Raw genomic sequence first — 14,572 nt, forward strand, 5'->3', positions numbered from 1 at the left:
AAGACCTGGCTATTCAACCATTACTAGCCAAGGTTAGCCCCGTGTTACTCAATTGCCTTAGCGCCGGAACACCTCCGCTGGAGGTAGCTGTGCGCTCTACAAACTCCAAAAATAAATAAAACTAAATAGTTAAGTATTTTTGGAATGGCAGCATTGCTGTTCGTGGTTGTTTTTCCATATGAAGTACCAGTATTATCACACTGGAAACCTGGTCTGTATAATGAAAATTAGAACGATAATATACTAATATATTACGTAATCAAAATTGGTACTCTTATCTAGAGTGAAAGCTTTACTCCTCAATGTCCATACAACTTAACCAGAAAACAAATATTTCTTCCTACTGTCAGCTTTACTCAACAAATTAGAATCATTGAGACCTCAAGAAGACTTTAAATTAGTAGTCTTGTTTTTGGTCCTGTCCGCCATCAACACCGGAAATGCCATATTCTGGCAACTGGAAAAGCCATCCTAGATTGGTATGTATGAAGTGCTACTTCAGCATCTCTTGAATCTGGATGATCGTATCAAATGTAACTTTTGTTGTGACCTTTAAAAAATGTACATAGGTCGGCCATCCTTAATCTGTAGTTTTATTGTATTGTGTTTTTGTTTTGTGGCTCAAAAAACACGCTATCAGAACAGATCTTGCTTAGGCATGACCTATTGGCTTTCCCAATGCTTGTTTGATTGTGTCTCCTGCTCCTCAAAGTCTTAAGACCAACAGGTGCAATTTCTTCATAGCATTGTTTAGAAAATTGCTGTTTTGGAATGGTTTTGGTTTTCAGTCCCCAAAACTATGGCCCAAGGCCAAAAGGGTAGAGAGGGTCTTCCACAGTACTGGAAGAGAAAGTGGAGGGATACGTCCTCGCAACCATACACTAACACTCCCCCCAAAAAAATTCGCACCTCCTTGCACTATATTTTGGGCACTACTCAATATTACAGATGTCTCGCCGGTTTAATTGCTTACTTGGAAGCAATTCCATTTTGTTTAATAACCCGCACACACTATAGTAGTGTAATGCTTCATCGGGTACACCCCGACTCCTAAAGGTCTGGGTGTGCTCAACCGTTTTTAAGAGAGCACTTAGAATAGGCCAGGGGGTTCTAAAGATTAAAAATGATCCAGGTATCCCTTTAATGACGGAGTCTCGGGGGATATTAAAATAAAAAATAAATCGTGTTGAGGATTGTAATGGTCCTATGGTCCTATGGCCCTAATGTCATTGCCAACATGTTTCAGCCTTTTAACTACGGCCCCTATGGGTTCTAGGTTTGTTTCAGGGCGAAAACCGTGAGATTCCCTCCCTGTTTTAAATTACATTACTTACAAGGGGCAGGTAGGTGCACCTTCATATCTAGCCTTAGGATAAACGTAACCTGGATCCGAAATGTGAATCTTGGATCCAACCTGTAAATTAGAGCGCATATATAATATAGCTCACAATTACTAAGCGTATCAAACTTGCGCTGCTGCCGCTTTCCACTCTGAAAGATTGTCTAGGATCTGAGCGCATCAGTGCACTATGTTACATGCATCGTGAATCGGATTTATAGTGATTTAAGTGGGAAACCACAGGTCACTATATCATCGGTATTTGTGAATTACACTTCTACCGACTGAAGCTTGAATCAAAGGATAATTAGTAAATTATTGCCCCGCTGCCATACAATCATGCACTATATGCCTTCTAAAAACACCCAATAAACAAAGTGAGAATTGTTTAAATCACTTAATAGTAAAATACCCCCAAAGTTGGACCACGTTACCGCCAGCCGGGGTCAGAGTCTTATGTCATTCTTACCCCACTCAGGAGGACAACCTGTGTCGCAAATGGATACGGAATGAGGGGTATTCCTGTAGTCAAGCACTGATGAGTTTGACTGGGCAGGTAAATGGAAGAGAAAAGACTGGAGGGGTTAAAGAAAGTTTTTGCTCCTGTTAGATACTCCTCCTCTATGGGAGGTTAACATGGTGCTTTCAAGTATCGTGCTACCTTTTGAGCTTATACATCAGGCATCACATAAACATCTCACTTGGAAAACGGCATTCCTTGTGGCTAGAACATCAGCATGTGTTAATGAGATTCAGGCCCTTTGTGCTCATGAGCCAAACATTGTATTCCACTTTTCCAAAATAGTGTTACGGACCGTTCCCAGGTTCCTACCTAAATTGGTCTCGGATTTTCATGTAAATCAAACTCTTTGCCCATTGTCTTTCAAAATCCATCTTCTCCAGCAGTGAGCCCTTCACTCTCTGGATTTAAAGAGTGTTAATGTTCTTCATAACTAAAAACCAAATCTATTTGCAAATTGCAACAATTGTCCATCAATTATGGGCCAGTTCCCACTGGTCTGGCTACCTCCAATCAGTACGTTGCTAGGTGGATTCTCTTGCATCCTATACGGTTATCTCTTACTGGCAAACCCAAAGCACACTCCACTAGTGGCAAAGCAGCCACTACTGCCTTGGTGAGAAATATTCCCTTGGCGCACATCTGCAAAGCTGCTACGTGGAGATCAGTCCACACATTAACTACGCCAGGGGTCTCCAACCTTTTCTGTAGTGAGAGCTATTTCTGATCAGTGAAAATCATTGTAAGCTACTAAAGGCCAAACAACTAGCGCATTTTACAAGAGACCCAACCCTCCCCACGCCCAGCTTCATCAAATTTAAGCCTAATTTCTCTAGAGCCCTTACTGTGTTTTGAACACGCACTGCAGTGAACTGATTTCCCATGGAGAGCAAATGAAACAAGTTGCTGTTTTCTCCATTACATCAGACACATTCTGTGTTAGAAGAAAATGGCACACAAAGTACGAGGACCTTTTAAAGAACATAAGCGGTGGCAGAATCTCAAGCTCACGTAGGATGGCTGCATGAAAGCAGTGCGCCATGCCACACACGGCTGACCAAACACTTTTCACGCATGGAGGTGCACAGCAGATTCCTCGTGGCCGAAGCTTGCTGCTGCTGGTACCTTAGGATGGTGATCTGGTGAGTCGGCGTTGGCTGAGAACTCTGCTTGGTGTCTTAGCGGTGCATGGTCTCAGCGGCATGAAAGCTACTGGGGCCGTTGATGAGGCTGATGCTGTCAAGGTGATTGGTGTGCCGTGTCGCCAAACCCTGCTGCTGCCACCCCATCTGCCCCATAGCCGCCACAGATGAAAGCACCTCCCGAGACAGCATATGGCTGTGCATGTGAGATTCAGGTGAGCCGAGGGTAGAAAAGCTTCTCCATTGTCAGTCACGTGGTCGACCTGGATGCTGCGACTGACAATTGCAATAGCCTCATATTAGCATGCCAGGTGAATCCTTGCTCACAATTAAAGGAGCCAGATACCTGATATATATATATATATATTTTCTTTACCACATAGCTTTGGGGTGACGTTGGATCACACGCCTCCCATTGTTCTTCTCTGCCGAGATCCTCATCTGCCCACTTATGAGTAATCTGCAGCATGCACTGTGCAGGAGCCCACTACTGTTGATATGTCCAGGTGAAATTCAATCTTGAGAGCAACCTAGTACCTGGGCGACTAACACTGGACTCAGTCTGGTAAGCCGGTATCATGATACCATTCTGTGTGAAGTGTTCATTACACTTTCGAAAACAAAACCCCTTACACCCTCACTGTGCAACCAAGCACTGAAGCCGTAGTTATCACAGTACTGCCAGCTGACCTGCTGAAAAGTACTTTTTTCTTCACACCGACACATCTTAGATTAGAACCTTTCAAATAAGGTTACCTAAATATGACCACGGAATGCGAAACGTATCACACAAGCTCTCTGCCTGGCTAGTAATGGGTCTCAAACAATCAGTACAGGCAGCCCCATGGACAACTGACCGCCCCTTGAACGCAAAAGGGCAACGCTGTCATAACCATCCGTGCATGTGACACACATGTTTAAAATAAATCAAGTTCACTTTACTTTCACATTGACCTGTTACTAAATTGGGCGCTTAATAAGCCTCTAGCCAAGAATACACAACCAAAGCACATCTGGTCGAGGGAAGTCCCCGAAAGCCAGCAAAAGGGCATCTAGAATGAGAGAGTCCTTAGGTGCCACACTATTTGTGGGAGGTGCTATCAAAAGGCTCATTGACGGAGCCGAGGCAGCTTTGTTCTGCAACTGATGTATTTGTAAGGGCATTTCATGTTTTGAGATATTAACATTTGGTTCATGGAGCTGTAAGAACTTGCATGTTAGTATGTCTGCGTAAGAATGGGAGCCTAATAATGGTTCCTACAAGCCTCGGGCAACTTCTTCAAAAACATTGCGAAAGATCCTGCTGCACAAAGCATCCAGTGCACGCAGTGGTGAGAAGTGGTGCCTTCCCCCTTACACTCCTGATTGTGCATAAACATTGCCTTAGTTCCAAGGCTCCCCGCATCATAGTCCGCAACATGAGATGCAGGCACAAACCCACATCCTACACATTTCCATTTGGATGTCCATAGTAAAGTTCTGTGGGAGACATTGTAAACGACAGAGCTAGACGCTAATCCCAGCTCTGGAGCTTGACTAATCAATTGTGTGATTCTGGGAAAATCTGTTCTCTAACAAGGAAAAGAAGTAATATAAACACACAATAGAATAGTGTGCTGCCTAGTATGTGGTGACTCCCAGGGCCCATCACAACTTGATCTATGTAGCCTTTTCTCAACTGGACTCCACGTACCACAATCTTCTATCTACAGCACCTCCTGCTACAATATAAATGTTCTTCATAAAGTGCTGCGCTGCTCACTGGAATTAGATCTGCACTGTTCTCGACTGCTTTTTGTCCACTGAACAGCCTAGTCAGAGGCACCTTGGACCTGTTGCTGATGGCATTGCTACAGTCTGATACATCTTCCTATCCGGATTTGTACCACTCCAAACCTTTGTGTTCCAGGGAGTGGATCCGACCCTGGCACACCTGACTCCTCCTGCTCTTTATAATATTTGCATTGGAGCTAGCATCTCCCATGATCTATGACAATGGGGCATGTAGGTATTTAACCAAAACATTCCCTCTGGTGCCACTTGGACTCTGTCCCTGCAGTGATGCGAGAGGGGAAAGTTAACTTCTGTTCCACCAGTTGTGCAACATGCAACCAGGGGTCATCTTGAGGAATACTGTAGCAGAGCCGTAAAGCAGCTGCCTGCAGTGCCCTTAATGTAGCACTGAACCTGCACTGTAGATCACATCTAAGGGCTGAGCTGAAGTTGCTCTTCCAATCCTTTTCCATTTACACGGTTTTGCAGCGTGAATCTTTCTGGATTCACTATGCTGTGCATATTCTGCAATCTGGTGGTTGGGTCCGGAATCGTAGTTTTTTTCTTTTTTTTTTTTTTTGTTTTCGTAGCCCAGGTGGGCGTCGACGTCCCACTATTTAGTGTACCTTCGGTGACGTCGGCATGCTTCCGGCGGAAGCTACCACCCTTGGGCGCCATCTTCAGATTCTTTTTTCCGCCGTTGGGTCTGGATCGTCGCATGAAGCTCCAGAAGTTTTGGAGGAGAAAAGGAGGAAATACAGCAACTCTTCGATGGTAAAGACCTGAGAAGATTGGGAGAAGAGGACCATCAGAGAAGAGACGACAAAGAAAGGAAAGAACTTCGAGATCTTAGACGTCCTTGGAGGTATGCGCACACAGGGGGCCCCCTGAGCGCAGGGATGTACTAGACACCCTTTAAATTCTGCAAAAACTGCCACCTCAAGTTCGCGCAGAAGGACCAGCACCCGGTCTGCAACCTCTGCCTGCCAATCGACCACGAGAGCAGAGACTGCAACGCCTGCTCCGTTCTTAAGCCGAAGACACTCCGAGTTCGAGAGAGACAGAGGACAGCTCACCACACGATGCAGGGCAAGGGCCAGGCCCGACGCTTTACGAACTGGGCCTCTCCACAGACGACGAGGACAACATCGCCGAAGGTCCAGATGGCTTCACGGTCGCAGAGACCGATAAGAAAACGCCTGACAAGGTAGGAGAGTCTACGACCCTGAAAACCCCCACAGGGCCTCGAAAGCCAGAGGCAGACTCTCGAAAGTCAGAGCCTCGAAAGGCGCACCGGCGCCGAAAACTTCGACGACCGAAGCTGCATCCTCCGAAAAAGAGCCCAGCGGATCCTTCGAGAAGGACTCCCGGAGGCCGAAGACAAGCGAAAAGCAAAGCTCGTCGAAGCAAGCCCCCGAAAAAGGGTCTTCGACTTCGAAGGAAAAGGAGCCGAAGAAAGCTTCGACGCCGTCAAAGAGCAGCCGAAACGCTCGACGACTAGCAGGCCGCAGAGAAAGAAAAGAAGGCTCGAGGCCGAAATGGAGAACATCCTTCAGAGAAAGAAGGACTTCGATGAAAAGATGAGAAGTTACAGGATCCCCTCGAAGCCGGCAACAGCCGTCGTTGAGGTGCAGGAGCACGAGGAGTTCGACATCGAAGAGCCGCCGAAAACTCTGGAGCCCTCGGAGCACGAAGAGGAAGAAGACCTCTTACACAGAAGGGGATTACGGGGAGCAGCAGTCAAGCTACGATTCAGGTTCCTCGACGGCCCAAGACCATCGAGGCCGAAAACCCGGAGGAGGCTGTGGAGACATACCCCTAGAGGCCTTCGCCACCAGATGACATTGGGGCATACAATGAGGTGGTCAGGAAGGCTGCAGCAGCTTATGGAGTTAAGCTGGAAGAGAAGCCAAAAGGAGATTTCCTGCTGGAAACATTGCTCCCCACGCAGACAAGAAGCCAATTCTTGCCCATGCTAAAGAGTATCACAGACCAGGGGAAGGAAGCCTTCAAGGACACGGCTACATGCAGATCAGTAACGCCGAGGACGGAGAAGAAATACAAATTCTCCTCCCAGGACCCAGCTTACATCAAGGGATCCGTCACAGCAGATTCAATAATCGCTGCAACAGCCAGAAAAAGGGCAAACGTCCCAACATCTGGACCTCCACCTGACAAGGAAAGCAGGAGGATGGATCTAACTGGCAGGAAAATGGAGAGGAACGCCGCAACGCACTGACGGATGGCGAACTCCAACGCCCTCCTGAATAGACATCAATACCAGCATTGGGATGAGATGGGCCAATTGCTCAAGCACCTCCCGGAACAATACCGTGAGAGGGCATCGCACCTTGTGGAAGAGGGGAAAAGCATCGCTAACTCGTGCCTGAAGACAGCCTTGGATGGGGCTGAAACATCCAGCAGACTCATGGCTATAGGCATCACAGAGAGAAGGCAAGCCTGGCTCAGGATCTCAGGCTTCAAGGCTGAGGTTCAGAACAACATCCTGAACACACCCTTCAACGGTGAAACACTGTTCGGAGCCCCAGTTGATGAGAAGCTCACCCAACTGAAGGACAACGAGACAGCAAGGTCCATGGGGGCCCTGCAATTCAGGTGGATGAGAAGGGGCACTCCTACACGGAGGCCGAACGGCAGGGTTGGAAACCAGCAAGGGCAATCACACCAGGCATTCCACCAGGGGCAACAGAGTGACAACCAAAGTCACCAGGGCCAGCAGAGGCAAAACTGGAACTATCCGAACAGGGGCCAGTCCTTTCGATCAAGAGGAAACGGGCGGGGCCAGAGAAGGAGAGGCGGCGAACAACCCCCCTCTAAGTGACTGCTCACGGGAAAAGGTGCCCACCCACTCGAACCCTCCGAGGGAGGAGCACGGAAGAAAAAAGAGGAGAGGGCTACAGGGACAAGACACAAGGGAACATGTAACACCAGTAGGAGGCAGGCTGAGATTTTTTCTCCAGGAGTGGAGAAAAATAACCACAGACAAGTGGATACTCAACATCATGCAGTTCGGATACTGCATAGAGTTGGAAAAGAGACCACCAAACAGAAAGCCAAAGAAAAGAGAGCACTCTGGAAGAGAGCTGCGATTGCTCCAAGAGGAAGCTCAAGAACTCCTCCTCAAAGCGGCCTTCGAAAGGGTCCCATTCAAAGAACGGAACAAGAGAGTGTACTCAAACTACTTCCTGGTGCCAAAAGTGGACGAAAGCCTAAGACCCATCCTGGACCTACGGTTCCTAAACAAATACGTAAAGACTCCAATTCAAGATGACCTCCCTACAAGAGGTCATCCCGCAGATAAAGGCCGGGGACTTCTTGTCCACCATAGACCTCAAAGATGCGTACCTGCACATCCCCATGAACAGGCAGCACAAGCACATGCTAAGATTCACAGTGAACAAGGATCACTACCAATTCCCAACCCTGGCATTCGGTCTAAAGTCCGCACCAAGGGTGTTCACCAAATGCCTCACGGCAGTGGCTGCACATCTGCGAAGGAAGGGGATACACGTGTACCCCTACCTCGACGACTGGCTCGTAAAGGCAAGCTCTTACAGGACATGCAAAGATCATGCAGAACAGGTCACAAGAACGCTAGCAAGCCTGGGATTCTCCATACACTGGGGAAAATGCTCGAAGGAACCAGAGCAAGTGAAGATCTTCCTGGGAGCTCAAATCGACACTGTCCAATGCAGGGTGTTACCCAGCGAAAAGAGAACACTCCGCCTACTGAGGGAGAAACGTCACTACCAGAAGGGGCGAGCTCTGACAGTGAGAACTGTGAGCAAGATCTTGGGTAACCAGAGGCACTATCACAGGAGAATGCCCTATGGATAAGCTGGTCAAAAACATTTGCCTACGCCTTTCCCCGATACCACTGATCCCCCAGGGTTCTCAACAAATGCATGACAAGCAACATGACGCTCATCCTGGTGGTACCACAATGGGCCAGGCAGACCTGGTACTCACAGATAATGGAGATGGCGCAGGCCCCCCCCCCCCCACAAGTTCTCGAAGAGACCTACTCTCCATGGAAAACGGAGAAGTTCTACACCCAGAGCCGTAGAGCCTCAACCTCTCAACCTCTCAGCCTGGCTCCTGAGGACTTAAAGTTCGCACATCTAAAACTACCAGAGAGCACCTTGCGGGTGCTGCGAGAGGCAAGAAGGCCCAGCACACGCAAGTGCTATGGGGAAAAATGGAAAAGATTCACTCAATGGTGTTGCAAGAAAAAACTCCATAGAAAACTGACCAGGGAATCTACGGTGCTAAGGTACCTCACGCACCTAATAAAAGCTAAGCTCATCCTCGCTGAGGGTACACCTGGCAGCGATTGTGGCGTACACAAGAGGAGAAACAGGGAGAAGCTTCTTCACGTCTCAAGTCGTAAAAAGATTCCTGGAAGGGGCTAAAAGAATAGCGCCACCAAAGAGAATGCCGCCACCGGCCTGGAACCTGAATGTGGTACTGACGGAGCTCATGAAAGCACCTTTCGAACCCATCCACAAAGCATCACTGCAAATGCTAACAATAAACTGCTTTTCTGGTAGCAATCACCTCGCTACGAAGGGTGAGCGAACTGCAGGCACTCACACTGCAGGAACCCTTCATCCAGATACAGTGACAGGGTCGTGAGGAGAACAGATCCACACTTCATGCCAAAGGTGGTGTCAAGGTTCCACATGAATCAGAGTATTCAGATTCCTAGCTTCTTCCAAAACCCCACTACAAGCTCTGAGAGGGCGCTCCACACTCTAGACTCAAGAAGGGCTGTGATGCACAACATTGAAAGGACGAAGGGACACAAAGACAAAACAGTTCTTCGTATCCTTTTCTAACCGTTACATGGGTAAACCAGTGACTAAAAATACCATAGCTCGATGGATCGCACAGACAATACAATTCTGCCACAAACAAGCGGGCCAGGAGCTAACAGGAGGGGCACAGGCCCACTCGACCAGGAAGAAAGGAGCAACAATCGCCTTTCTGGCCAACACACCAATTCAGGACATATGCCTGGCGGCAAAATGGGCTTCAGTGCACACGTTCACTAAGCACTATTGTGTGGATGTACAAATTAACAAAGAAGCACAACTAGGACAAAAGGTGCTTCAACATATATTCAACAACCAACGCTCCTCTTCCACCCAACCGCCACAAAAGTAACGAAAACCGTTACAAAATCTATGCACAGCATAGTGAATCCAGAAAGATTCACGCTGCAAAACGAATAGTTTCTTACCTGTCTGTGTAGTTTTGCAGCTTGAAGATCTTTCTGGATTCACTAGCGAACCCACCCGCCTCCGCCAAAAAGATGAGGCTGGAGAAGAAGGTGGAAACACATAGAAAAGAAAGCAAGTTGAAGCTTCAAGCTGCAAAACTACACCGACAGGTAAACTATTTGTTTCTGTCTCCTGCTGATGGAGAAATCCAGCCTGTTTTCACTCAACTGAGGTATTCGGTGGCGTAAACCCAGCAGCGCTCCAGCTGTCTATAGGCACCAGACTTCACACCACAAGATGCTGCCTGGAACCATGAAGAATTGTCTTCTCAAATATGTAAATATAAATTTCTGTTGCTCAATTTGTCAATACCTGGAGTGAATTAAAAAAAATATATATTTTTTAATTAAAATACCTGGTACACCCGGGGACGCGCTATTTGCAAGCTTCTTGCCACCTACCTTGTTTGTCTGAGGACTTGCCCAGTGCTTTGTTGCGAGGTCTGCTGCCTGCCTTCTGCGGGGCCCGCTGTTCTTCCCTGTCCTTGCCAGCATCCTTATCGCCGCGTCGGGGGGGCGGGACTACACTATCCAGAATCCCATCTGCGCAACGTGTCACTGACCTGCGCCAGGAGGCGCATAAAAATCTACCTGGCCCCAAGCAGTGCCGGACGCGTGCGGGCCAAGGGCGGGCGCGTCCTGCGGCCGGAAGAGTATGGGCTGGGCCACGTTATTTATCTTTTGGACACGAACTATTGTATGGTTGGTCAACTTTCTTTTGTACACCCAATGTTATATTGATTCCCCGATTTATGCAGATTGGTGTTACAGTTAGGCTGTTGGCTAACACGAGGTGAGGCTACCCCTTTTTAAAAGGTCAGTAATTGGGGTCCGAAGGAAGTTGCAGATAACACCAACAGTTACAACCATGGATGCTTTTCTATCAAGGGCAGCTTCAGTAATCGATAAGGAGATCGAACTGGTGTCACTTCAGATCACCCGTTTGTTCTCTACAACATCTTCGAGAGAGCTCCATTAATACCACTGACACTACGACTGAAGGACTAGAGGGCTCTCTACATTGTATGGACACAGTTAACAAAACATTGGGCACAGATTTCTAAAATGACACACCTGTAGATACGGGTGATGTACCACCGAAGTCCTTGTCTCCAGTAAGAACAATGTTAAAAGAAAAGGCCATGTAAATGCCGCAACTATGGGGGGGGGGAGTGTGGGTCTGGTGGGAATATCTCTGTTGTGTCATCAGAGGCCATCCATGGCGATAGATCACCACCACCCCCACCTCCTAGGGAGGATGGTCGCCCCGCTGGTAGCCTTAAGAGGAAGTGTAAGGCCATTGTGAGCCAAGCAAAACAAATCAAACCAAAGGCACCGACTCCAGTATTGGGAGGTACACCTGGGGGCGAGAAATACTTGCTGGAAACTCTCAAACTGGTGTTGAACGCTGTGTTGGAGGAAAAATTGGCACCAATTATGGCTAAACTGTCTGACCTAGACTGCAGGCTAACTGCTAAGAATCAGATTTCCTCTTTCCCTCCTGTCACTGCAAATAGCATCCAAAATAAGTTGACTCCCTCAGCAGGCACTGCACAAGTACCAGGTGTCCTCAATCGCGATGCCCCATCTAGTATCAGGGACCATCATGGGAGCTGCCTGGATACCAGACCTCTAGAGAGTGTGGAAAGGGGTATCTCCGAGGATTTGTCAACTAAAAGGCCTCCGCTAACGGCACAACATAAATATATATCTCAGGGCTCCGGGTATTACAGGGGAGGGAATCGGGGTGTGACCACCAATAGTAGTGCGAACTCCTAAGCAATAGATTTGCCTCCTCAATCGACACCATTAGTGGTAATTTTGGGCAATGTACCGCCCCTTTATCACGGCTCGTCTGAAGTTTATCAGCTTAAGAACAAGGTGATTCTTGGCTCTCTAGCAATACCTCAGTAGGCCCTGAAATAGGCCACAACATCATTCTGGCGCGACGAGTGGGATGGGTGGGGAATTGCACAAAGCCAGGTGGGGGTGATTGTATAATTGTGAATTTCAATGATCGTTTGATCGTGGAGAGAATATTCGGAGAGACCCAAGCAAGACCGTTTAATATGGGCTCTGGAATACAGATCCTCCCCTTGGGTTTCTTTTACCAACCCGAATCTTCACTTAGTAATAATTCTATGTCACACTCAAGCTGGCAGCCACGAAGACCTGAATTTGATAATGGATGTAATAGAGTTCAACATCTGACCCCCCCCCCCGTATGTTAGCAGACAGCGCATGGGGGGAACGTCACCCCCTGTCCTTTCCGTTAGCGCCAAACAGATTTGCTGCCCTTTCATCGTTGGAGGACTGCAACTGACTAATGGTACATATAGACTCCAATGAACCGCTGCCGTCCCCCAAATTCCAGTATATAGGGGCGGGACCTCCCGGACCGTTCACAGATGAAGGACGCCCAGTTGTGTGCCCAGAGGATTTAAAAGCGACTTCCCCTGTGGCCCCATCCAGACAATTGGCCCACAATGTTATCTCCTGGAACATTGCAGGGTTGGCGGGGGAAGGTACAAGATCCAAAGTGGGTAGAGTTTATTAGAGCATTTCCGGTGATTTGTCTGCAAGAGACCTGGATGGTGATATGCAATATATTTTTAGAACGCTATAAAGCCTTTTTTGTACCAGCAACACCGTCGCGCAGTGGCAGAGCCAAAGGAGGTCTGGCCTTATATGTTGCTTTAGCCTTGAATTGCGTAGTTAAATCAATAACCTCCAACAATATTGACATTCAAGCAGTAACCTTAAAAACAGGGAATATAAAGCGGTCTATGATTAATTTTTATAATGCAGTAAACGCTAGAGGAGAAATGTAAAATTGCCCAATTGGGTGATTTTGTTAGACAGCATTGTGGAAGTAATCCCCACCGCATCATATTAACCGGGGACTTTAATGTACATCGATGCAGGAACCCAATGTATACTGCTATGGGAGATCTGGGATGTGATAGGATGGAGGGCCTTCACTTTGAACATTCAGGTCTGGGAGATAAGCTGAACCACTTAACGAATTTGACCTGGTTTCTGCCCTGTCTGTGGTGGACGTGTGTAGTAACCAGCTCGTCCCCACATTTAAAGGCCATAGCGGGGGGTCCTTTATAGATCATATCTTGTTTTCTAATGGTCTTCAATCCATCATATCGGGCTTTAAAATTTAAGAAAGCATCTACAGCGACCATAATCCAGTCTGTGTTCACCTGGGTGGTAATCTACTGAACCTACAGGATATGTCAACAACCCATGGCGTCCTGAAACCTACGGACGGAAGGCATTGACTAAAGTGGTCAAAGGTGAACTCTGACCTTTATGAAAATGTCCATAGATCGTGTGCCCCCGAACTAACATAGTGTGTGTCCTCCGCATCCGTTCCCTGGGACATCCTTCAAGCCTAGGAGGGGATTGTTACAAAAGTAGGATCGATGTTAACCGTCCCCATATCTGGTCCACTACCCAGGGACCCCAAATGGTTCGACCACCCTTGCTCTAAAGCAGCAAGAGAGCTAAAGGCCGCCCTGAAAACCAGCCCAAGAGACCCCCCCCCCCCCCCCCCCCCCCCCCCCCCCCCCATTGATTCGGTCCCTACATTTGACCTATTAAAAGATCTTGATAAAACGCAAAGCTGATCTAAAGGATAAAATCTGGCAAGAACTTTAAGATCCCAACACTATGTAATAGCGAAAGAATTTGGGGTATTATCAACAGACCACTGTTCGATAGGGATGGGGAGCATGAAGTTGTAACTAATATTACTGAAGATGACTGGTTTCACACTTCAGTTCCATCTTCAGGAGTAACACACCGCAACTAGAATTATATGGCGCTGGGCAAGTAGCAATTTGACCTAACTTTACCATGAAAGAGGTTGAGGGGGTATTTTAGGGCTGACCAGTAATAAAGCGCCGGGGCCAGACGGCATGCCCCCGGATCTTTTCAAATCAAGTGTCTTTATGAACACCGGTTCTTACTGCTGTACTGAATGCCGCGGCAGCATCTGGCTGCCCAGGCTCATGGGGAATCTCCACAATAATGCCAGTGTTTACGAAGGGGGACTGCAATAGTACCACTTGTTATAGGCCGATTTTCCTTATTGACTCTGTGGTCAAGGTCGTGGGGGGTGTAATCTTGAACAGACTAACATCTTGGGCCGATGGAAACAGTGTCATCTCCAAAATTCAATACGGGTTTCGGCCAGGTCACTCCACTCTGGCACAATGCCTTATTCTGTACATGGTCCTCTGGAAGTATACCATAGCCCTGACGGGGCACCATCTACATGGCGTTCATGGACCTTTCCTCCGTGTGGCTGTGTCAACCAGGGGAAATTGTGGGAGGCCATGGGGGTGGAGGCCCCCTTGGTTAACCTTCTGAGGGACCTGCACAGGGACACAAAGGCCAATTTTAGATTCTCGCAGGACCTTAGGGTATCTAGGAATTTTAACGCCCTCAGGGGTGTAAGGCAGGGCAGTATATTGGCCCCCTTT

At 47.9% G+C, this 14,572-nt stretch overlaps 1 protein-coding gene across 2 annotated transcripts in view; it reads left to right on the forward strand.

Annotated features, from left to right (window-relative positions):
• The window catches only part of HDGF (heparin binding growth factor), a 124,185-nt gene that overhangs the window by 61,956 nt on the left and 47,657 nt on the right, over window positions 1-14,572 (forward strand). The gene's annotated exons all lie outside the window — the stretch shown is intronic.

This window comes from Lissotriton helveticus, chromosome 12 (assembly GCF_964261635.1).
Source record: "Lissotriton helveticus chromosome 12, aLisHel1.1, whole genome shotgun sequence".
Taxonomy (NCBI): domain Eukaryota; kingdom Metazoa; phylum Chordata; class Amphibia; order Caudata; family Salamandridae; genus Lissotriton; species Lissotriton helveticus.